Source organism: Prunus avium, chromosome 5, assembly GCF_965620075.1.
Source record: "Prunus avium chromosome 5, drPruAviu1.hap1.1, whole genome shotgun sequence".
Lineage (NCBI taxonomy): Eukaryota > Viridiplantae > Streptophyta > Magnoliopsida > Rosales > Rosaceae > Prunus > Prunus avium.
In genome coordinates, this window is record NC_142288.1 from 12102603 (window position 1) to 12126113 (window position 23511).

Below are 23511 nucleotides of genomic sequence, written 5' to 3' on the forward strand. Positions count from 1 at the left end.
GGTTTAGATAAACAAGCGCCGTCATAACATATACTATCAGGTCATCAAAAGTAAACTTTTGTCGTGTAGAATTTAAATAACCACGTCGGTTTCGGAATTCCAAAAGTCATTTGGCTTTTTTAATAACCACGTCGGTTTCTACTTATTGTTTGTCGTTATAACTACATACTAGGGCGGTTTTTAATAAAACCGTCGTTGTATTGAACTCTGGTAAAATATATAAACTTTTTCGTCACCTAACCTAAAGTTCTACGTTCTCTCTCATCGATAAAATATCTCAGTTTCCCTCTCAATTCCCAAAAGCAGCTTCGTAATCGTCATCATCATCGTCTTCGTCCCCAAATCACTAAAGTTGCGTCGGAAGGAAACTTTCTTTGCACGCCAAAGGTTTTTTCTCAATCTCTTTTCTTTTTTTTCACTTTCATTTGAAGAGGGTTTTGAAAGAACGAGTATGGAAACAAGATTCCGTCAAAATGAGGAAATCTTTCACTGGTTTGATTAAATTTATTGGTCCATTACTCTCACGACACCTGAAGACGACAGTTCTCTCTTGTTTGTGACGTTAGAATCGACAAACCACGACGGTAGTTAAATCTGACCTAATGCAAACTGCACGACGGTGGTTAATAATCGTCATGGTGTGACAAGTAATACGTCGAAAACAAGATAAAACCGTCGTCTCATGGGAGAAAAAACTCGCGTTTTTCCTGTATCACATCTCAGTAAGACGACGGTTGTCTTTTGTGTTTGACATTTTAATGTTTAAACCACGTCGGTTTTTAGTCTTAATACCCAAACTGTTTAATAAGACGTCGGTGTTTTCTTGGTACGTCATTGTATTTTTTTTACGACGACGGTGTTGTTTTACAATCGTCGTCCTAAATTTAATATCACGGCCGTCCTTTTTCCGAAGTCTTTTATTTATTATTACGTCGATCTGTTTAATTAACCGTCGTTGTTTTTCTTGCAGATTCATTAAAAATGGTTTTGAAATCTCGAAGCAAGGAAGCTCAAGTGTCAAAGGCTCAAAGGGATGAAGCCAAATCAGTTTCAAAGGCTCAAATGGATGAAGGCAAATCAGTTCAAAGCACACCCTCGAAGAGGATGAGATTTTCTTCAACCTTCGAGGAAGACCCGAGCACAGCCATATTGTTGAGGAGCCAAAATCGACTCGCAGTATCAACACAATGAGTCGTGTTGTGAAGAGGAAAATTCAGAAGATTAAGTATGTGGTTGAGTTCAATAAAAGGGGCAGACCACATGGCAAGGCTGTTGTTGAGATGCAGTCTTACATTGGTGTTTTGGCATGCACCAGAGTCCCTCTTGTGGACAAGAAATGGACTCAATTGCCCAAGGACCTGAAGGAGCATATTTGGGAAGCTATTCAAATGGCTTATGTTATTGGGGAAGGGTGCAAGAAGATGGTGTTGTCGTCTGCCACCAAAAAATGGAAGGATTTCAAGTATACCTTAACTAGGCAGTTTATCCTTCCATTCGCAAATGAAAAGGAGAAGTTAAAAGAACCCCCTCAGCTTTATAAGTTCATAGAGAAATCGCAATGGGATGCCTTTGTAGCTTCAAGGTTATCCCCAGATTTTGAGGCTGTGCATTCTGGGCAGAAACAGAGAAGGGAAAAATGCGTGTACAACCATAGGTTGTCTAGAAAAGGGTATGTTGGTTTGGAGGACCGATTGGAAGAAACCATGCCCAGTGAAGAAATCGATCGATCTCTGCTATGGAAGAAGGCAAGAGAAGATAAAACGGGAAACATCCCTGATCCAAAGGTTGCAGAGAAGGCAAAATTAATCATATGTCTCACTAACTCTGTTCTAAATTTGAAAAATAGAGTGTTTTATTTTCATATAGACGTCACATGTTTAAATAACCGACGTTATAACTTAAATACCACGACGGTTTCTATTTACCGCCGTTTCAAAGACAATTGCACGTCGTTTTTTTCATGAATTAGACGTCTAGATTGAATTAATACGATGACTTAAATTCTTGAGACGGCCGTCTTTTTTTAGGTTTACTCACGCACACACTCTACCACTTTCTGTCTATTTCACTGAAATTTGTGGTGCACAATTTCTTGAAAAGAATGCATATTTCTATTAAGTTTTTTCACTTCTTAATTAAAATTTACGACGGTTTTATCTCATCTAGACGTTAGAATGCGTATACAATGACGGCACTTTTATTCCGCCGTTTGAAATTATGTACTACGTCAGTTTTTTCAACAGTCCGTCGTCTTAATTGAAAGACTACAACGGTACAGGTTTTTGATTTATGTTCTATTTATCTGTTATAGCTTTTGAATATACGATGGGTTTTTTCCATCGATGTTGGAATTGTTACACAACGGCGGTATTTTAATACTGACGTGTGAAGTCAATACTACATCCGTTTTGTTAAAAAACCGTCGTTATCACTGATATATTACATCGGTTTATTTATCTGTTTTACACTCTGTTCAATGTCTAACATTCTCTCGCTCTCTCTCTCTCTCTCTCTCTCTCTCTCTCTCTCTCTCTCTCTCTTTAAGGATGATTTGGCAAAACAAGTCTCCGAGGGCACTCTGACTGTCTCCAGGAGCAATGATATTTTGACTCTGGTTTTGGGAACCCCCGAGCATGGTGGGAGAGTCAGAGGAGTTGGAGCTGGCATTTCCTCAACTCAATTCTTCAATTTGCCGAGACAGCAGAGAGTAAAATTTGCTGACAAATTGAAGGAAAGTCTTATGGAGGCAGTCAAAGAAGAGACATTGAGGATGAAGGCTAGGTCAAGGGAAAGTGTTTTGGAAGCAGTCAGAGAAGAGAGGGAAATTATGTTGGCACAATTCCGTCAACTAGTTCTTTATTTTAATGCCAACATGCTCAAAACCCCAATTACCCCAATTCCTTTACCGCCTCAAGAACAAAGCCCAAAGAATCTAATGTCTGACAAGGCAAGCTGCTATGGAGCCACTAATGTCATACCCCTAGTTTTGGGGGAGAAGATCTAAAGTATGATGCTGATACTGCTGAAAAACAGCAAGATGAAACGGTAAAATCTTTGATATTTTCTTTTTCTGCTTTTTAAATTTTAAATAGACGTCGCTCTTTTAAATATCGTACATTACAATTTCAAACCAACGACGGTATATCTTTACCGACGTCTGAAAGCCATAATACGTGTGTTTCTTCCAAGAACCGTCGTTGTGAGTGAAATACCCCGACGCTTTTACTTGTTTTGCATTTTATAATGCCTTGAAAATAACGACGATCTTTTTTGCCGTCGTCTCATTCTTTTATAAACCGTCGTCTATTTCATTAAAGTATTCACTGCATTTTAATTAGACGACCTTTCTATAGTGTAGCGACGTTAGAACATTTACACAACGACGATTATGTCTTTACCGTCGTCTATAACCTTTCCTCCGTCAGTATGTTCTAGAAACCGTTGTTTATATTATATACCACGTCAGTTTGTTTGGTTTAGTTAGGGTCGTTTATTTTACTTGGTATACAAACTAACTTATATTTCTTTATTTATTTCTTGTAATAGGATCTCTCAAAGCTAGACATGCCACCTCCTCTGTTAGCCCTATGCCAATTTGTCCAGACCAAGTTGCAGCTTGATAACGAGACTGTGAAAGTTCACATTCCAGAGGAAGTGTTTGGCATTGATCATGATACCTTCATCTTGTGTGAAGATATTTTACAGTTTGCTTCCATGGTTGAGATTGGAGCCACAGTGATTGCAGTATACATGAGGTAATTCTAGAAATCCTATATTTTGTTTTACATTTCCCTTTCTTTTAAATTAAAATCTCATTTAATTGAATTTTATATATTTAGGTACCTATTTGACTATTTAAAAATGGCAAATATGGTAAACCTTGTTGGCCTCGTCGACCCTGGACAAGTCAGCGCTCAATCTGGATCTCTATCTTACCGAACAAAACAACTGTCAGACCACATGAAAACAGCAGATGGGGATCAATTTTTGTTGGTCCCTTATAATCCAGGGTTAGTCCCCTTAACTATTTAAAGTATTTTCCTTGTAATATTTTTCTTTGTACTATTTAACCTATGTGGATCATTATGTGTAGGGGTCATTGGGTGTTGTTAATTGTGAGACCATTTAAGGAGACTGCCTATTACATGAATTCACTGCCAAACCGCTCTGTTGACGACGACCTGAGAAGTATAGTGAATACGTAAGTTGATTTATTCCAATCTAAGATTTTTTTTCCTTTACTGCATTTGAATTAGACGACGGGTTTTTATAATACCGATGTTATAATGAAAATACAACGACGGTAATTTATTACCGACGTTTTAAATGATTTATTACGTCAGTATTTTCTTGAAAAGGTCGTCTTAATGGAACTACCCCGTCGTTTGGGTTTTATTTAAGAACCTTTTAATTTTTTCTGTTCAATTTTTTGTTATACTACGTTTTTCCTGGTTATCGACGTTATAATGTTACACAACGACGGTAGTTTCATACCGCTGTTTGAAATAAAATACCACGTCATTTTTTTAAAACATCCGTCATCTTAATTGATTTACCACGAAGGTTACTATTTTTTAATTAGATTTTTCGTTTTGTCATTAACCCTCTTTGTTTTCTTGAAATAGGTCATTGAAAATGTTTAACTCTCATGTAAACAAAAATTCATCACGTAAAACAGCCATTTGGAAAACTCTACATGGCAGTCTTGAACAACCAACAAGTGTAGAGTGTGGCTATTACCTGATGCGATTCATGAGAGATATAATTCATGATCCCAACCTAGCTTTTGAGAAGAAGGTAGAAGGCAAAATTTAAGATATAATTTCTTTGTTTTACTACGTTAACTTTTTCTTTAAAACCGTCGTTTGTATCTTTATAACATGTCGGTTTTTTCGTTTATTTTGCAATTTGAAAAGAAAAAAGATCGAGTTCAGTATAAACAAGAACATATTGACGAAGTTAGGCTGGAATGGGCAGAATTCGTTAACAAGCAATTACAGAATGATAAGTGATTGACATAAATATTTATTAACAATGTTTAGGTTTATTTTAATATATTAACAATGTACATAAATATTTTTGTTGTAATCAATCGAACAACCATCAAAAAAATTAATTAACTTTTTGAAATATTTTTAGTTTAGGATATTTATGTGTTTAAATGAATTCAAGGGACAGTAATTCATAAAAACTTAATTTAATTCCCAAAAACCGACGTCTCATTCTGATTTACATGTCTCATATGTGTATACAATGTTCGTCTTATTATAACAGGAAATATAACATCGACGGCAATTCTTAAAAACGACATGTAACAGGAATAAACACGACGGTTTATATTTACTTCATCTTATACGGAAAATTTTTGTACTGATATACTATATCTGTTAGTACAACCCAATCGACGTCTTAAAGACATACAAAGGCGGTTATCTTACAAAATTTGACGTTGTATATGTAAACCACGGCGGTAACAACTTTAGAAAACACGTAAATACAATCCACATCGGTTATATAGAACAAGATGACGTGGTAACATAATAATCCACGTTGGTGATTCAAAACAAGATGACGTGGTAACGTAATAACATCGTTTTGTGTTCTTTTCGACGTCTAAAATAATTTAGGACGTAATTCCTAATATTCATAATAAATTCAAAACTAATTCCAAAAAATAAACTGACAACTACCATGCACTCATTGAAATATTGTCTCTCCCCTAAAGCTTTAAAAAATGTAATTTTACAAATATTTTTTTATTGTATTTAATTACTAATATTCATAATATATTAAAAAAAATCCAAAAAATTCTATGCACTCATTAAGACAATACCTTGCCCATAAAGGCTTGAAAAATGTAATTTTAGTTTTCAAAACTACAAGTGATAATAAAAGTCAAAAAAATTTAGAGACAAAGCACAATACTCCTTATACTTTTCATAACATAATCCTAAGGTTTATATGATCCATTGGTGGCCATAAATTCAAAATGATGAAATCCAGATTTTAGCCTACTATTATAGAAGGCATTGTTATAAGTAGTCCGTAGCAATTTTTGGTTCATTTTTTCTCATACTTGTGTATTTTTTTTTTATAATTATTGTAAAGTTTTGGGTTTAGGGTTTAGGGTGTAGGGTTTATTGAAACGACGCCGGTTTTCTCTCGCTGTTTTTGGTCAATTATGCGCGTTTGAATTCGAGTAAACCCAATTATTTAATATTTAAGATGTCAGTTTATTAAGGGGTGACGTACAAATAATTTACTATGACGTTCCCTTTATTTGTCGACGTATTTTCAGTTTACAACGTTGGTTGTGTACGTAAACTGATGTTGTAAGTGAGTATTAAACGTCTATAACTAAGTATTTACCGTCATCGTTGAAAAACACGGTACTTTGAAATTTTTGACCGCGATCTAAAATTTTCATAATTTCCCTTTAAACCTAAAATAGTTCGTTCTCTCCCTTCAACATAAATTCGTCTTAAAGTTTTCGCTCTCTCTCAAAGCATTGGGTATATTCTCCGAGCTCTCTCTCAAGCATTTGTTATATTCTCTCAGCTCTCTCTCAATATCCATGTAAGCAAAAACCCTAATCTCTTTATTTAATGATATTGCACGGCTTCTTAAATCCATAAATATTTTCATTGGTAGCTATGGGTTCTTAATTGGTAGCTATATCTGGGTTCTTTTATGTTTTGGTGTTTGCATTCTTGTAATAATTACTCTCTGATTTGTCTGCCGCGCAAATCTCACGGCCTGGAGTTCCGGGCCGAGGGGACGTGCGTTAACACGGGGTTTCTGATCGGTTCATAATTGTATATCATTTTGTACCTTTCTAGCTTATGATTTGGTTATGTTTTTGAGTTAAACTTGTGCTTTTAATCCTTTTTGTGTTTATCTTTCAGTTCATTGAGCTTTAGGTAATAATGAGGGCTTTGGATAGTAAATGATGGAATCCATGCATGTTAGGGCCTAATTTGGATGAATGGATGAAGAGCTTAAAGACAAACTCAATTTTGGCTACAGTCCCCTGCCAGCCCAGTTTCGTAGGTCATATTGCAAGCTTTGTTTCAGCAACCTACATAGCTCGGATGAGGCCACATTCTTCATGAAAGTTGTTCCAATGGGTGTATACTATAACATATCCAAAATTCAGCCCCATTGGATAAATATGGAGTCTGTTACCTAGCAAACACAGAACCATGCTCAGGATGGATTTTATCAGCGCGCAAAATGAGTTAGCAATTTGTTTTGGCCTTATCTTCCTCCTCCGACCTTGGATTGGCCCAAATGATATATGGCTGGAAAGAAGACATTCTGAACTTCAAGTTTGAGTGCTTAAAGTCTTAATTTGCTTAAGGGAAGCCCAATTCGTAAGCCCTTGAAGTTGCTGGTCATGCTGACCTCAGGATGAGCTATTATTTCTGGTTGGAAGCTTGGTCATGGTGACATGAAGATGAGCTAGGGCTGCTGGTGGGATTTATTAGTGAAGTGCATCAACCATTTCAGATTTTATAATGGAAGTGTTGTATGCATTAGTGAAGTGCATCAACCATTTCAGATTTTATAAAACAAGTGTTGTATGCATTAGCCATACTTAATTCAGATTTTCAGCTTCCTTAGGCCTATATATAGTGAGGTTTCCCAAGCTTGTAAACACACCCCAAGGGGGGGAGCTCTCAAACACTTCTCTAGAGCTCCCTTCCCTTCTCTCCCTCAAATTCTCTTAGTTTCTCTTTCTAGTTTTCAATTGTTGTAATGAAATCTTTTGTGTTGAAATTTTCCTTAAGTTTTTCTTAGTTCCACTTTACTTTTCATTATGTAAATTCTTTTCTTTAGTCTCAAGTTTGATTAGTTTCCAAGTTTCAATTATGGTTCATGTTCTTATTCATTATGCTTATAAGTTAATATGCTAGTTTGAATGATTGATCACCATTAAGGCTTGCATGTTAGCTATCTTGGTTTGAATTAAGAGTATACACCATGCTTTAATTCGAATTGAACTATGAATAGGAAGAGTATGTATGGACATTCGACAACAGGGATTAGATACATGCTTGGTTGTTTAAATTGTTCTTCTATGCTTAATGGGTTCCTAATGCTTAATTTTAGGTTAGACAACAAATGATCAAATTAGGGAATTAGGAACACAAGGTTATGACCACACACCATGGCTTAATCATACATTAGCTAGAATCAATCCGTTAATCTAATTGAACTTGGGAACTTATCTGCTTGAGTTAGTTATTTTCTTTCTTCCTTGTTTTATTTATTTCCCTTCTTTTTCATTTCTGTTTTGTGTAGGGAAAATGAATTGAATCATTCAATCACCAATCCTCGTGGGATCGACCTCGCACTTACATACGCTATACTACCGAACGGCTCGTGCACTTGCGAGTATCACAAGTTGAGGATGCAGCTGAATCCATTTTGGTGCAGCTGTATCTACGCAACAAGTTTTTGGCGCCGTTGCCGGGGATCGGTAACATTGTTTGATTCTATTTGGCTTTCCTACTTTATTTTTTTTCTTAACTAGACAATTTCAAGTTTTAAAGTTAATGACGTTAATGGACAAGTTGTGTTTGTAGTCCAACAGAAAAGGACAATTGCCCAACAAGCAAGAGAACTGGGTTTAAGTCCCAGCTTACACAACCCATTGGTGCTTGTTGCTTTGAAGCATGGAATTGGACTTGTGTTGATTTTTCCCTTTCATTTTTTTTTTTTTTATATTTCGTAATCCTTTAATTCCGTTTCAAGTTTTTGTATGTGTTTGTTTTAGCAATGTAAATAGCTCAATAAAAATGGAGAGAGATGGCAACTTCAAAGAATGGGAAGTGTGGAGCAATGGGAGAAGTCGCGACCTCCAAGTGCATCACATTCGACCTAATCGCTTCAAGGGGGAGCATTTCAATCCTTTCTCTTCTTTGAATTCTGTTTATTTCCGTAGTTGTTTTTGCCTTTTGGTCCGCGCTGAGTTCTTTGTTTTTCTATGCTGAATCCAACCATATAAAGAACGTAAAATTTGGACTTACGGTTGGAAAGTTATAGCCTAAAAACTGAACAGAGGTCGAAGCTGAAAAACAATGAAACGAATCTGTCCAAATGGTGATAAATAGGTGATAGAAAGTGCTGTTTGTTTTTTTTCTTTGGTTTCTTGGTTTGTTTCTTTTAGTACAACAATTTATGTTGTTTGTTTGAATTTGTTTACAGTACTTAGTTCATTTTCGTTTATGGTTTGTTGTTTCATTTTATCTTAATTTGTTTTTGTTTCTTATCTTAAAAATTTTAAATAAATAAAAAAAAAAAATTTTTTTTTTCATATGAGCCGACTTATGGTAACCCCAGTGAGCACTTCCGTTAATACAGTGTCTAGGAGTTCTTTAGGCGACACCTTCGGTGTCTAAGAAGTTTGGGTTTTAAGCGGGACCATTGTGACCCCTCCAACCTTCCCGGATCCCCTGGCTGTGTTTTCTGAGGCCCTTAACTGGTCATCCGTGAGTTGCTTGTATATTGTGTGTTTTTAAATTAAGTTTTTTTTTATTTTCTTTGTTTTCTTTTCTGTTGAGTCTTTGTTTTTGTTTTGTTTCTGTTTTTGTGTTGTTATGTTAGTTTATTTATTTATTTACGTGGTATGGTTAGTTAGTTTATTTCTGAGTGTTAAAACACATTTTTATTTCAAACATTGCATAAAAAAAAAAAAAAAACAAAACAAAACAAAACAAAACAAAACAAAACAAAAAAAAAAAAAAAAAAAAAACATCATCATCATCATCTTCATCATCATCTTCTTCATCTTCTTCATCTCCATCATCATCATGGCTTGCCTCTATTTTCTCGCACTTGTAGAATCTGCAGCAGCTCCACATGGTCCTCATTTTTTCTCTGCAGTGCTTCCACGTGCTGATTGGCACAGTAGAGCCGCTTCTGCAAGTCCGCCACCATAGCCTTCAAGGAAGCTATTTCCTCGCTCATCGCGGCACACTCCCTTGTCCTCGCTAGTAGGCGCATGCCCAAATTGGTAGCGGAGACCGCGTGGAGCACAGTTAAATTGTGGGACTCCTCTACCGCTGCCTTGTCAGACCTCTGTGCCACATGCAGATGATCTGTCGGAGTGAGCTTGCTGCTAATCATGCCTCCTAGCAGCACTGCTCTGTTCGGCAGTGCCTCAGAAAAGTTCGGTATTGCCTCAGCAAAGTTTGAGGCCGTACCGTGATGATATGTGGAGTTTGGGAAGACACGGTTTGGAGGAGCCCTTATCTGGGCATTCGGAGGTGCAAGGGACAGCTCAAGGTCGAGATCATCAAGGTGAGTGCATGAGGATGCCATTTTTTTGTTTCTGGATTTTTTTGATGTTTTTCCTTGAGTTTGCAGGAAGAAATGCTGGGTATCATCCGCTTGTAGAGGCGTGCTTTAAATAGACATATGCTGATGAAGGTGCCAACACCATTTCGGATTTCCCGGGCATGCTCGACCTAATCGCTTCAAGGGGGAGCACCTTTACTTTCACTTTACTTTTCTTTTTTCCGTGTTTTCTGGTGTTTTATTGTTTTGCCCGTTACTTTCATTTTCTAGAGCTTTGTGTTTTTGCCTTTCCCTTTCGGCTATCATCTTTATTTTATTTTAGTTAGGGAACTGTGCTTCCATTTCCGTTTGTCGTCTTCGTTTGATTTAAGTTTGGAAAGTGTGCTTTCTTTTCCGTTTTCTTTTTCCTTCTGCAAATTTACTCTTTTATTTCCAAAACAAAATAAAGACAAAAACAACCAAAAAAATAAAATAAATTAAAATAAAAACATCAATAATGCAGTAGAAGTCATTTCTTCACAGTGCTCGGTGTCTCGACCATTGGAGCTTTGAGTTTGGCCCTCTGGCTGTCCTCTTCCTGGGCTTCATGCACAGCCTCTTGGGGCTCACCACTTGAGCTCCCAAAGATCGCAATCTTAGCTTGAGCGTAACTACTCTCACGATCTGCTTGCTTGCGTTTACCCGGTCGGTCTAGGTCTTCCAGCTGTTTTCGCATGTCGCGAGAGTACAACTCTACCATCTTTGATAGGTTTCTATTCTCGTCCCGCAATACTTCTAGCTGGTGTCGATTCACCTCCACTATCCTTGACCTCTCCCTTTTCAAGCTTTTTATAGCAGTCTGACACTCCTCAACCATACTTCGCTCCGCCGCCAACTGACCTTTCAGCACCTCTACCTCATGGGACTTCGCAAGTAGGCGATGACCCAAACTTGCGACTGTTGCCGTACTCTGCACGCTCAGTGCCAGGGCATCGCTCACGACCCGGTTGTCATCTCTTGTCCCCAGAACACGTATATCTTTAGGAGTCACCAGATTTCTGCCCACTCCAATGGCAACATCGTTGTCCAGGAGTATTGAGTCAGTTACTGTCACAGGCCCCCGTGCGGAAGCAAAGTAGGGCATCCATACTGGTGCCGCTGCTTGGCCTCGTGTCTGAGTCGGTGGAGCTAGGTTGAGATCCAACGAAAAGGGGTAGGAAGAGGCCATTTGATTTCTCACTCTCTTTTCTTCTTTCTTTCTTTTCTCTTTTGTGTGTTTCTGAGTTTGTGTTTTTTTACCCTTTCTTTTTACCTTTTATAGACTTAGTCTGCTAAACCCTAGCCGCTGCGGTTATGAGTTCTGTGCGGCCCTTACTGCTTATCTCTATATGTCGCCGCACCCGTTTCCCAACCCCTTTAATTGCATTTTCACCTTTCACCACCTTCAAGTGAAAAAGTCGTCGCGCCTTCCTACGAGTCTAATAATTCTAGCTTGGGGGATGTGAAAGCGGCCTCTGCACGCCGACACGTCCCTCACCTATTTTCCCCGTGACTTCCCAGGAACCAAGGCATCAAGGACCACACTTTTTCTGTTTCGTAAATACCCGCCTTCGCACTCCCAATTCACGTTTCATTAAATTAAAATAAATAAAAAAATAAAAATAAATTAATAACATTGTGGGCTTCGGGTTTTCACCGTTGTTAGGTTTCAAAGTTTGTTAACTTCTTTTGGGTTGGGCTTTCAATCGTTTGGGTTTTGGTTTGTGTAAGACTGTTTGTTTTCTGTTTCGAGTGTTTTACTGTTTCGTTATTTTTATTTTTATTTTTATTTTTTTTATTTTGTTTGTAATTTTTATTTTGTAATTATTTTATTTCAATTCTTGTGTGTTTTGTGATTTTATATTTACTTTAGTACCTTTCATTTCTTGTTATGACATTGCTTGTTCCTAATTTTTAAACATTGAGGACAATGTTCATATCTAGGTTTGGGGGTATTGGAGTTTACCAAGTAAATTTAGTTTCTCTTATTAAAAATATATATATATATATTTCTTGCTTTTTTTTTCTTTTTTTTTTTCTTTTTTTTTCTATATTTTGAGTCTTGTTTTGTTTTGAGTCACTTTCCGAACACATTTGATGAGATTGTGATAAATGTTTGCATGACTTAAATGAAAATTGAATTTTATTTATTTATTTATTTATTTTATTTATTTTTGTTCCTTGTAAATTCTTCTTGTAAAATAAAAAAAAAAATATATAAAATAATTCATTAATTAATTAATTTGGCATCGTTCTAGCATGGTATGTTCGAAACCTTCTTTGCACTTGCCATTTGTTTCATAATTTTCCAATTAAAGGATTTGCATGACCCAAAGAATTGTATCAAGCATAAATTAGACTTATATAACCATATAATGTGAGCTTTTGAGCCTTGTGCTTCATTTCATGAGTGTTATACACATACTCTTATTTTCTTGTCATCAAAGTTGTTGTTTGATCTCATTATTCATTGATTTGGTTGAACACTTAAAAGTCATTCATTCTTATGCAATTTGATTTCATGACATTTAAGAAGTGATATTAAGGCCCTCTTTGGATCGTTTGTGCCTTTCAAGATAACCTTTTGCATGCTTAAGCATGATTTTCCATTGTTAACCATTTTGAGCATACAAGTAAACCTTTTCTTTCATTTTACCAATTATATTTCCTCGCCTTAGCCCGAAAAACAAGAATTTACCTTTCTAAGGAACTCATGAGCTCTAATCCGGTTGTGTTTTTCATGCTAAGTTTGGGAAGGGATATTACATAAAGAAAAAAAGAAAAAAAAATTCACTCAATTGGTGAAAGAAAAGAGAAAAGTTGTGATTAAGTGGTGGTTGAATGAAATTTCATTTTTGGGTTTCATTTTTGGGCCTTCAAAATAAATTGGTGTTTAAGGAAAGGAGTATGAATCATTGTAAATGAAGGTATAAAGAGTTTTGATCGCGTAAAAGAAAAAATCTAATCGTGATGATTCGAAGTCTTGTAAACAATTGTTTTATGCTCTTATATTTTGAGTTTCTTGGACTTTGTTTTATCCATACCCTTCATTTCTTACTCACCTTACACCCTTGGCCCCATTACAACCTATGCTAAAGACCTAAATTGATCTTAAATGTCATGTGGTTGAATTGCATGCATTTTATTACTTTTAAGTGTTTGGCATCCTTCTTGAGATCATATTAATGCAAGTTCTTCATCTTCCTATTTTGAGTTAACTCCTTTATGGTTTAACTCTAATCCCATGTCTATAACTGAGTGTTGCATTGTAGCCCTCTTCTGAGTGATTCATTTGTGAGAGGACAACTTTGGTGAGATTTGAAGTTGCATTTGTGCTTGGTATGATTTTTGAAATTGTGTGGAAACTAAGATTGGGGAATTTGTTGCATTTGGCCATCACACTACTACACTTTGAGCATATTATGTTTTGAACTTTGCCGCTTTGTGAATAATGTCTAAAATTGAGCTTTTATTGTCAAAACGTTTAAGTCATGTGCATGAGTCATTTCTCTTCACAAAATGTTCGGAAAGATTGTTTTGAGTTTTTATTTTGATTTTGATTTTTTTTGTTTTTTGTGTTTTGTGTTTTGTTTTTATTTTTATGTTTGTTTTTTGTTTTGGTTTTGCTTAAGAACTAACAAATCTAATAAGTTTTCTAACCATTTTGTTTTGTAGAGTTAGAAAAACGTTTGTGGGTATCGTAACTGTTAAACCCTCAGGAGACACAACTCCTCCTACTAGGGATGCCTAGAGGTTTAAAGGCTTGTCGCATTCGCTCAATGCAATCGAGTTACCTACGAAAGTGGTCTAGTTAACTTCTTGTTTTGTTTTTAACTTTGTTTTGTGTTGTTTTGCTCGAGGACTAGCAAAATCTAGGTTTGGGGGTATTTGATCGGTTCATAATTGTATATCATTTTGTACCTTTCTAGCTTATGATTTGGTTATGTTTTTGAGTTAAACTTGTGCTTTTAATCCTTTTTGTGTTTATCTTTCAGTTCATTGAGTTTTAGGTAATAATGAGGGCTTTGGATAGTAAATGATGGAATCCATGCATGTTAGGGCCTAATTTGGATGAATGGATGAAGAGCTTAAAGACAAACTCAATTTTGGCTACAGTCCCCTGCCAGCCCAGTTTCGTAGGTCATATTGCAAGCTTTGTTTCAGCAACCTACATAGCTCGGATGAGGCCACATTCTTCATGAAAGTTGTTCCAATGGGTGTATACTATAACATATCCAAAATTCAGCCCCATTGGATAAATATGGAGTCTGTTACCTAGCAAACACAGAACCATGCTCAGGATGGATTTTATCAGCGCGCAAAATGAGTTAGCAATTTGTTTTGGCCTTAACTTCCTCCTCCGACCTTGGATTGGCCCAAATGATATATGGCTGGAAAGAAGACATTCTGAACTTCAAGTTTGAGTGCTTAAAGTCTTAATTTGCTTAAGGGAAGCCCAATTCGTAAGCCCTTGAAGTTGCTGGTCATGCTGACCTCAGGATGAGCTATTATTTCTGGTTGGAAGCTTGGTCATGGTGACATGAAGATGAGCTAGGGCTGCTGGTGGGATTTATTAGTGAAGTGCATCAACCATTTCAGATTTTATAATGGAAGTGTTGTATGCATTAGTGAAGTGCATCAACCATTTCAGATTTTATAAAACAAGTGTTGTATGCATTAGCCATACTTAATTCAGATTTTCAGCTTCCTTAGGCCTATATATAGTGAGGTTTCCCAAGCTTGTAAACACACCCCAAGGGGGGGAGCTCTCAAACACTTCTCTAGAGCTCCCTTCCCTTCTCTCCCTCAAATTCTCTTAGTTTCTCTTTCTAGTTTTCAATTGTTGTAATGAAATCTTTTGTGTTGAAATTTTCCTTAAGTTTTTCTTAGTTCCACTTTACTTTTCATTATGTAAATTCTTTTCTTTAGTCTCAAGTTTGATTAGTTTCCAAGTTTCAATTATGGTTCATGTTCTTATTCATTATGCTTATAAGTTAATATGCTAGTTTGAATGATTGATCACCATTAAGGCTTGCATGTTAGCTATCTTGGTTTGAATTAAGAGTATACACCATGCTTTAATTCGAATTGAACTATGAATAGGAAGAGTATGTATGGACATTCGACAACAGGGATTAGATACATGCTTGGTTGTTTAAATTGTTCTTCTATGCTTAATGGGTTCCTAATGCTTAATTTTAGGTTAGACAACAAATGATCAAATTAGGGAATTAGGAACACAAGGTTATGACCACACACCATGGCTTAATCATACATTAGCTAGAATCAATCCGTTAATCTAATTGAACTTGGGAACTTATCTGCTTGAGTTAGTTATTTTCTTTCTTCCTTGTTTTATTTATTTCCCTTCTTTTTCATTTCTGTTTTGTGTAGGGAAAATGAATTGAATCATTCAATCACCAATCCTCGTGGGATCGACCTCGCACTTACATACGCTATACTACCGAACGGCTCGTGCACTTGCGAGTATCACAAGTTGAGGATGCAGCTGAATCCATTTTGGTGCAGCTGTATCTACGCAACAGTTTCCTGCTTTTGGGTGCGGTGCGGTTGTGCGCGGGCGTGCCAGCACGGTTTACCGTGCGTTGATGTTTTGGTGAGCGTTGGATGGGTGAATGGTGCGCCTGTTTGATCTGTCTTCTTGGTCAAACGATTGTAGCCGAGAGAGGAACTGGTCTCGGCTGTTAGGTTCACGGCCTGAACTACAAGGCCGTTGAGTGGTGGTGTTGGTGGTGGGTTTTGGGCGGTGCTCCGGCGCGCTGCTCAGGGAGCGACGGTCGTGTGATATATGGGGTGAGTGAGCGAACAAACAGAGATGGTGCTCCGGCGCCTTGAAATTCAAGGGTCGTATGATATATTGATGAATGGATTCTGCTTACAACCTAACACTACTCCTAGGAAAGCAAGTAAAGATATTGAAAGTGCATTACAGAAGAAAATAAGTTGCTCAATGGGAGGCTTGTTTTGGTGTTTGAACCCTTTGAAAGTAGCTCGAGTCTTGTATTTATAGGAAGAGTCCCTGGATGAGTAATCGAGGCTGAATTTACGCATAGTGGAGTCTGATTAGCGCAAGTGGGCAATCCAATCGACATTTGGGATCGTGAAGTATGGTGATGAGACCCCAGAAATCCTGGTGAATCTCGGCCGCCGCGCTCAATCGTGGGTTTTGAACCTCTGGCCGTGGAGATTCATTTATTGCCTGGATAGCTGGTGAACCAACATCTCAAGCTGTCAGAATCTTTGTGAGAATGTCCACGTCTAATCACTCTGATCTTCATCACCAAATCCTGACTTCAGTCACTTCCCACCTTCCCTCATGCATTAAATGCTACTTTGTGGCCAATGGGTTTTCCTGCAATAAACAGGCACTACTTCATTAAATGAAGCCTGGGACCCTGCTGTCACGTGATGATTTGCCTTTAATGCCTTGGCCGCAAATTTGTTCGGCCTCGGCCTCGGTCTATGCTTGAGGCCTAGATGATCGTGCCTTAGCATTTCCTTCTTATATTTTTAAGAAGGCGAAGTGCCCTGGCGAAACGCTGCGTTTCAGCCTCTGCAAACAAGTGCCAGGGCCGAGATAAAGGGCTCCTTCGGCCTGCTCATGGCCGTGATTTATCAGGTACAAACATGATTGGGTTCTTTTATATTTGTTTGGCCATGGGTTCTTGGAAAAGGAATGGGGATGGGAGATTTAGACTGCGGTTTTTTTTTAACTACGATGACGGTTGATGGATCAAACCGTCGTCTAAATTTTTATTAGACGTCGGTTGATCATTTACTCTCGTCATCTGAATTTTAGTTTGCAATTGGTAACCTAAAGACGACTGTTTCTGCATTAACCGTCGTCTTTAGGCTACCAAAACCCAAAACTTTGTTCTTCAAAAAGCAATACAAATTTCTGGGTTTGGGTAGCTTAATGACGACTGTAACTAGAGATGATGTCGTCCGAATTTATATTACACGACGATTATGTTGTACAAATCGTTGCCTTATTCTAGTTTTATTTTTTATTTTCAATTTGTTCTTTGCTATTTGAATATAGTAGTGTTTCATTGCTGGTCTTTTCACTTTATTATATATATGATTTTATAGTGTGTGAGATGGATAAGTCATGGATGCATGCGGATAGAAGATCGAAGGCATATGAGTTAGGGGTGGGAGGATTTTTGAATTTTGCTGTAGAAAATCTTGGAAATACAACTCATATTCGTTGTCCATGTGTTAAATGTGGGAATATTCGATTGTTTGGGGTTGGAATTATAAGGGAACACTTATACTTTAATGGAATTGACCAAAGCTATAAGATTTGGGCATGGGATGAGTGATGTTTGTTTTACAGATTTATTGATACTTCAAGGAGAATTGCTTCCAGAAGGAAATACACTACCTTCCTCTATGTACAAGTCAAAAATGACTTTGTCTGCTTTAGCGACGGGTTATGAGAAAATCCATGCATGTCCCAATGACTGCATTTTGTATAGGAAGGAGTATGAAGATTCAACTAATTGTCCTACTTGTGGTATCTCACAGTGGAAGGAAAGCAAAGATTCAATCTTGAAAGAGGGTGTGCCAGAGAAGGTGGTGTGATATTTTCCTCCAATTCCAAGGTTTAAAAGGATGTTTCAATCACATAAGACAACTAAGAGTTTGACTTGGCATGCTACAAGAAAATTAGTTGATGGTCATATGTCTCATCCAGCGGAGTCCCCGTCTTGGAAACTTGTTGATGATAAATGGCTCGAGTTTGGTAAAGAGCAGAGAAACTTGAGATTGGCTCTCTCATCTGATGGATTCAATCCCCACAGTTCTTTAAGTAGCAGATACAGTTGTTGGCCAGTTATCTTAGTTACATTTAATCTCCCACCATGGCTATGCATGAAGCGGAAGTTCATGATGTTGACCTTATTGATTTCCAGTCCAAAACAGCCCGGAAATGATATAGACATCTACTTAGAGCCTTTGATTGATGATTTAAAATCTCTGTGGGATAGGATTAGAGGAGTGTATGATGCACACATAGGAGAATACTTTACACTCAGAGGTGTATTACTGTGGACAATTAACGATTTTCCTGCCTATGGGAACTTATCTCGTTGTGTCGTTAAAGGATATAAAGCTTGTCCAATATGCGGCGATGATACACCTATTCACAGGTTGAAAAATGGCCACAAAATTTGTTACATTGGGCATAGAAAATGGTTACCAATCAATCATCCATATAGGAGGCAACGCGTAGCTTTTAATGGGAAACCTAAATATGGCACGCCTCCTGAGCCATTAACTGGAGAAGAAATGCTGCATATGGTTGAAGATATTAATTACATATGGGGCTCGAAAAATTGGGGAAGTGTTGGTGAGAATGATGGTGACAGAGTTTGTTGGAAGAAGAAATCAAAATTCTTTGATCTTGAGTATTGGAAATACCTCCCTGTGAGGCATGCCCTAGATGTTATGCACATTGAGAAGAATGTTTGCGATAGTATCATTGGTGCATTGCTAGAGATCCCTGGAAAAAATAAAGATGAGATTGCTACTCGGTTAGATTTATTGAACATGGGGGTCAAAACTGATTTGCAACCCGAGTATGGAGAAAGACGTACTTGCTTGCCTCAAGGGCCTTGGAATTTGTCAAGAGCAGAGAAGGCGGCGGTTTGCAATTCTTTCTATGGTATGAAGGTCCCTGAAGGTTATTCTTCAAATATAAAAAATCTTGTATCTTTAAAAGATTCAAGACTTCTTGGCCTTAAATCTCATGATTGTCATACATTGATGCAACAATTGCTCCCTGTGGCAATTCGTTCCGTTTTGGAGAACCCTGCAGGGTATGCAATAACTCGATTGTGCTTCTTCTTCAATGCTATATGTGCAAAGACGGTAGATGTTTCCAAGCTAGATAAGTTGGAAGAAGATGTAGTAGTTACTTTGTGTTTGCTTGAGAAGTACTTTCCCCCTTCATTCTTTGATATCATGGTTTATCTAGTAGTACATCTTGTCAGAGAAGTTCGTCTATGTGGGCCAGTATATTTTAGATGGATGTATCCTTTTGAAAGATATATGAAAGTGCTAAAGGGGTATATTCAGAATCGTACTCGTCCCGAAGGTTGCATTGCTGAGCGGTAAATAGCTGAAGAAGCTGTAGAGTTTTGTACCGAGCATTTATCTGATGTTAGTACAGTTGGAGTGCCTTCAAGCCAGAATATGAGAGTTTCAAAGCCATTACCAGGTTGCACAATGAGCTTAGTTGATCTGGACTTGTTGAACCAGGCACATCTATATGTCTTGGAGAATACGGAGGAAGTCCTACTTTATATCGAATACGTATGAGTTTAATTTTTCATATGTAGTCATTTTAAATATTATTATTCCTTATGTTTATCTTATATACAAGGGACTGTAATGCTTGATTTTTTCGTGTCAATTGTAGGGAACAATGATCCACATCAAGACCACTTATCCAAAATTTAGAAAGAGAACAAAGTGGCTACAAGATAAGCACGATAGCACTTTCATTCAATGGTTACGCTTTAAGGTATATATGTTATTGAATGACATATTGAACTTTTAATTTTCTTTCTTTCTATATGTTAGATTGAATTAAGATATGTTATTAATTTGCAGGTTCAAAGTGAACTTAATGGAGAAGAGAATAATGAAGTATCAGAAAATTTGAGGTGGCTAGCAGCTGGTCCTAGCATGGCAGTGCCATCATATATGAGCTACCTTATTAATGGTGTTAAATTTAACACCAAGACACAAGATGTTGTGCAAACTGTCCAAAATAGTGGAGTTTATTTACTTGCACATACTATGCAAGTTGCTAGTGCCAAGGATAAAAACCCTATTGTCTCCAATATGGGTTTTTATGGGGTTATTCAAGAAATTTGAGACCTTGACTACCAAAAGTTTAGAATCCCAGTCTTGAGGTGTGATTGGATAGATAACACTTCGGGCCTTGTAGTTGACAAACTTGGATTTACCCTTGTAGATCTAAGTAAAATTGGACATAGGAATGACCAATTTGTTATGGCTTCTCAAGTCGAACAAGTATTTTACATTGACGACCCAATGCATCATGGTTGGTCGGTAGTGTTATCAATGCTTAATAGAGAATATAATGATGTTATTGGTGATCATGTGCTATGTGATATTAGAATTGAGTGTGAGCCATTTACTAGAGAGATACCAAATGTTGACACAATTGATGACCTAGTCGATGAGTTTGGGAGTGAGAATATTAGAGATGGGTGTGAAGATATATGGATTGATTGATTGTTGTAATGTATGATATTGGTTATACAGTTAGTTGTATGACATTAATTAATAGCTATGTATATCATTTTAATTCTGATCACATTTTCATTATGCAGGTTTTGGGCACAACAAATCAAAATTTTAAAATACTGGATTAAAGGTGGGAAATATGATGGTCCAGTTAAAAAATTGGAAAAACAGACGTCTACAAAAAACCAACGTCGTATTTTTACAAACGTCGTGGAAAGAAAATGCAAAAGACGTCGGTTTATTAAAATTAAAGCATAAGAGGGTGTAATAAACATCAACGATGGCCTACAAAACAACACACGACGTATATTTCACTCTAACACAACGTTGCAGTACTCCAACTGACGAATTTGTTAAACAATACTTCCATGATTTAAATCTACCGTCATCTAAAGAAAAATAAAGGCATCTCTGTTCCATTAACTGCCGTGACAAACTTTCTGCACATCGATTATTCTAAAACATCTGACGTCTAAGAGAAAACATACGTCAATGAGGGTAACACGAGCGACTTTTAAAACACCAACCACGTCAATATGTATTAGAAACTGACGTGGTAGAGAATTACAACGTCATATAATTGAATCCTCGTGACGTAGTGAATAATTAACCACATTCTTTATTTTACAAAAACCGCCGTTCAAAATATAATCCACGTCGTTTCTTTTCCTGTACACGACATCAATATTATTTGTAACGTCAGCATTTAACAAAAGTAGTCGTGGATAGGAATGTTTACGGCGGTACTTAGTAATATTGTGTCATTTTAATTTATTCGAACGTCTGATTTGTAGAAAAAAGTGACGTCTAGAATTGTCCAAGGGACTTCTTTGTATCATTTAAACGACGATTCTCATAAGTGATGGACGTGGAATATATTTAAAAAGGCATTTTTCTCTAGAGTCCGACATGGATAATCTTATAAGCGACGTTTTTTCCACCAGTATGTCGTGGTTAATATATTTTACGTCGGTTATTCCAAGATAATGACATGTAATATGATTTAAACTGCTGTTCTATTGTATATACGATGTTTTTTAGTAGTTAAACGTCGGGTTGTTTATTTAGTGAACGTAGTATATGTTAACCACAACGGTTTCTAGTTTATACAAATCTTTATTCCTTCAATTAGGGACGTGGATAACTATCTGTACGGCGTTTCCTTTGTGAATATTGACATGTAATATTATTTAAACGTCTGTTCTTTTGTGTTTGCGTCGTCTTTTATTAGTTAAACGTCGGTTTCTTTTATTAGTTAACCACGCCGGTTTCTAAGTATTCCTTGAATTTGGGACGTGGATAATTATCTATACGTCTGTGCCTGTGTAATTATTGACATGTAATATGCTTTAAACGTCCATTCTTTCGTTTATGCGACGTCTTTTATAAGTTAGACCACGGTTTGTTTATCATAGTATACGTTAACCACGTCGGTTTCTAGGTTATACAAGTCGTATTCCTTCAATTATGGACGTGGATAGTTATCTGTACATCGGTTTTTGTTTTGATATGGACATGTAACAACATTTAGACGTATGAGTTTCAATAAAACCGTCGTCTAATGCTGTCGAAGTTTTCATTTTACGATATATATATAGTAATTAGACGTCGGTTTGTAATAGTTTGTGACGTTGAATGTCTTAACGACGTCGATTATTAGCCGTCGTTGTTTTATATAACAAAAGATGGCGGTCAATTTCACGACGGTTTGAAAACCTTCTAGACGATGGTGGATTCCCGTCGTCTATTTCGATTTTTGTAGTAGTGTGAGGTTGGATCATCTGCTGTAGTTCGGATTTAACATCTTTGGTGGTGTTTGTTTTGATATATGACGGTTTATACCATTCAGTTTTATTTTTCATTATTGTTCTCGAAAATGATCATACCATTCACATTGTAGAATTTCTCATTGATAAACAGTTATTGGTGTTTTCATGATTCTTTGTTTAGTGACATATATGGCCTTTTTGTAATTTTGGGAAAGAGTGCTTGAGCAGCAGCTGCTTCACAAGAAGTTCATTCTAGTAGTGAGATTATTAGGACGGTTGACATAAAATAAAATACGGGTAAATGCCCAAGAGGCCTCTAAATGTAGAGGCTCTGATCCGAGAATTATTATATTAATTTACCGACTGTTTATACCATAATCAACCAAGTGTATTCGGCATCAAGCGACCGACACTCAGGAAGGGAAATACGCTAAACAAGCACACAAGCAAGCCCTTAGGAGACGAGTGACATCATACCCTTCTTAACCTACGAAAGGAAGGCCCCCTTCCGAAGCCGTAAAACACTTGCCGAAGCTCTCGGCTACAGAACCTAGAGCTATGACACGTGTCACCTCCATAGCAGTTTGCACAAAGTTCCACATCAAAACTTTGTGCAAAACTTCCATTTTCACTTCCCTATAAATAGGGAACAGTGCCCAAATAAGAAGGGATAACTATTTTCTCACATTTACTGTTACTTTGCCAAAATTACCACATATAGCTGACTTCAGTATCGGAGAGCCTTTAGCAGGCACCACACTGGTGTCCAAAGCTTGACGACTGCTTCTTCCTCCTTGTCTTCTGCAGGTTCTCCAAATACCGATGGTCTTCACCTTCTCCCCTGCTGAAGATCCAATACTCCCTACCTAAGTTGACCCTCCCAAAAAAGAGCATCAACAGTTTGGCGCCGTCTGTGGGAACCGACTTCTGAATCCCACCTCTCTACCAGCTCCATTGGCTCCATCCCCCATCCGACCCCGTCATCTCTTCAGCCCCTCACACTCCGCTATGCCTAGTGAAGCTAGCCATGATACCCAACACCATACCCCTTATGGAGACTCATCCCGGAAGAATCCTTAAGCCGATGTGCACCTCCAGGCCGAAGTGGAGAGCCTATGTG

At 37.3% G+C, this 23511-nt stretch overlaps 1 pseudogene; it reads right to left on the reverse strand.

Annotated features, from left to right (window-relative positions):
- LOC148294316 (uncharacterized) overlaps positions 1-23511 on the reverse strand; it is a 30140-nt pseudogene that overhangs the window by 6408 nt on the left and 221 nt on the right.